The sequence below is a fragment of the Aplysia californica genome, unplaced genomic scaffold, assembly GCF_000002075.1.
Source record: "Aplysia californica isolate F4 #8 unplaced genomic scaffold, AplCal3.0 scaffold00630, whole genome shotgun sequence".
NCBI classification, from domain to species: Eukaryota; Metazoa; Mollusca; class Gastropoda; order Aplysiida; family Aplysiidae; genus Aplysia; species Aplysia californica.
In genome coordinates this window covers 126476-129268 of record NW_004797900.1, presented here as the reverse complement: position 1 = coordinate 129268, position 2793 = coordinate 126476, and the positions used below count along the sequence as shown (strand labels likewise).

General features: G+C 41.5%; 1 protein-coding gene across 1 annotated transcript in view; it reads left to right on the top strand.

Annotated features, from left to right (window-relative positions):
- Window positions 1-2793, top strand: part of LOC101863612 (NADH dehydrogenase [ubiquinone] 1 alpha subcomplex assembly factor 2) — a 9474-nt gene that overhangs the window by 939 nt on the left and 5742 nt on the right. The window lies entirely within an intron of this gene.

Below are 2793 nucleotides of genomic sequence, written 5' to 3'. Positions count from 1 at the left end.
CCCCCCCCCAAATAAAAAACAAACACAAAAAACAACAACCTGCACAACTTGTTTTGTAAAAATATCTTCCTCCATACTGAAGTTTTGCTTTTCAGATTTGAACATAATATTTGGAAGCTAAAAGGAATTTGTCTGATATTAATTTTAGATAAGTCCGTTGAATGGTTTTTCTCTGTATGGCGTATAAAAACCCAACAACAACCCGTTTTCAACCTTGTCCCCATTTTCGTAGCATGACGCACCAGTTTGCATTAGGCCTTCCACTAAAAGTTGCAATAATGGCGCCATGTATATTGCAAGCTACAGCTGTCTAACTTCCAACAAGTCAAGAGTACAATATGTAGTCTACAGATATTATTCCCAAATTTCGTTTGCCTGCTGAGATCATGATTAAGCTTAGCAAAGATATTGCACCCTCCTACGGTAAGATACGAGGTCTGTCTCAGAATAAAGTTTCCCTCCTCCATAAAATCAAAAGTAAGCAACCAACAGTCACTAAATTTTTTGAAGTCATAACATCATGTCTAAGAAACATCAACACCAAATTGCAAGTGCATTGGTGAACCGGTCATAGAGCAGTGACGTGTCAAGTGTGATGTTCTTGTGTACTTTGTCCAAGGCAAATTTGAGGAAAATGTCTGAGCAAAACATTGGTGCAACCGTCTCATGCTATGATGTCCGAGTTGTGATCAAATGTTCAACTCTTCTCGGCAAGTCAGCAGTAGAAACCCACGGTGATCTATACAAAGTAATAGGGAATAATGCCCCATCAAATCAGACAGTAAGGAAGGTTGAAGGTGGGAGGTCTGTCATGAAAGATGAAGTGCACACAGAAAACACATGGGGAGAAAGGTGATGCACATTGGGTTTTTTTTCAACATGACTGGCATCACAGTGAGCTGGCTAGTCCCACCTGGCGTAACTGTCAATGGTGACTACTACAGGTTCGTCCTCAAAGACAAGCTGAGACCTGCGATCCCAGAAAGAAAAGACCCGCTTTGCTTGAAGACGGCGTCATCCTGCATCATGACAACGTGCCTGTTCACAAGTCCAGAGTTGTGCACGAGCTTCTTGAGGGCTACTTGTGGGAATCTGTCCTCAGAGAAAGTTGCATTTGAAAATAGCAAAAGTTGCAAAAAGTTGCAAGAAAAATTAGCAAAAGTTGCAAGAAAAGTTGCAAGACATGTATAGCTAAAACAATGCAACGGAACTATTGGAATACATTGTTGCTATGCTCATTGCAAATCAAAAGTAAGCAATATGAGTTTTGTTGAATCAAAATCAGAAGTTAAATGTGAATGTCTACCCAAAAAACCCAACAAAACTGCATGGAGGTAACATGGTGTACAAAAACAGTGTGTCCCTGACACATGCGTCAGGTCCTTAAACTCTCGCTGACGTGGGGCAAGTGTGACCACTGTGGTTTTGGGGCCGTCCAAATATAATCTTACACTTTGTTTGGGACTTTTTGCCCCCCCCTCCCCTACACTTAAAAAAAACTCTTCCCCCCCCCCTCCCCTCCTCAAATCCCATAATATTACGTTATTCGTTTATAATAATAATATGACATTTGTATTGCGCAAATCCGGGTTACAATCATTCTTCTATGCGCTTTACTTTTAAATTATTAATTATAGTATTCATGAAAAACATGCATACACACATGTGACATAAAAATTAAATACGGTACAAGCGGAACTTTTTCAGAAAAACTTACGGTGTCATTTTACCACTTTAACCGCACCGGTGTAATCAAAATTAGACTAGACCTACATGTCATGTTGCCCAGATATCTACCAGTGTATAAAGTGCGAGATGACATTATATTTATATTGTGCTTGCCGCTCGAGGTTCACTGTATCGTCACAATGCAGTGCTTACCGCTCGAACTTATTCTAAGTGAATAGTGTAGTTTAAGTTACTCTCTTTTTATGCTATTGAAAAAAAGATATGTTGTCATAAGTTATATTTTCCTATATTATTTCTTTCACCTTACAAAAGTGTAATAAAGTGTAATCTTACATTGGTTCAACCCCCCCCCCCCCCCCCCCCCCCCCCCCTCTTTCTTACACTTTACTTTTACAGGAGTCAAAGATTCCCCCCCCCCCCTTTTTTTCCCCAGGCGTAATTAAGATGATATTATTTGAACGTCCCCTTTAGGCGTTTTCTGGATGAATCTATCCTTGTCTAGATTTACCCTCCTTGCCTAAGACTTAAAGTTTTTCACACATTTTTATACTAGATCTAGCTCTATCTAGATCTACTATCTGGTGCTACGGAACCAAGCAAGCTAAGTAATCAGACGATTGATTTACTCTAGATCTAGATCTAGCTAGACTAGAAGATGATTCAGTCCAAACAAGACTATTGGGTCGATTTGCTCGCCAGATTGATGGTGCAAAGCGGCTATTGTGGCACGAGTTGATCGCGCCCGACTCGTTGTTTCAAAACAAACACGTTTTCAGGCGACGAGTCGGGCGATCATCCCGACCCGACCTGACCCGGTCCGGGTCACAGGGCGGCGGCGGGCGCCGGGCACCCCGTAGTGCAAAGGAGCGAATTGTCCCCCTTGGCGTAGTTATTTTAGTCGTGGAAGAAAATTTCGGTGTTTTTAATGAACTTTTATAATTATTTTTTTCCAAATTTTGCGGGAAATTGGCTAAAATTCGCGAATTCACGAAAATGATAAAAGTTGCGCAAAAGTTGCGCTGAAGGCCAGGAGATTAAAAGTAATTGAGGATGCCCTTTGGGTGGCACCGCACGCCTGATAGGAGCCCTCTCTCGCGGCGGAAC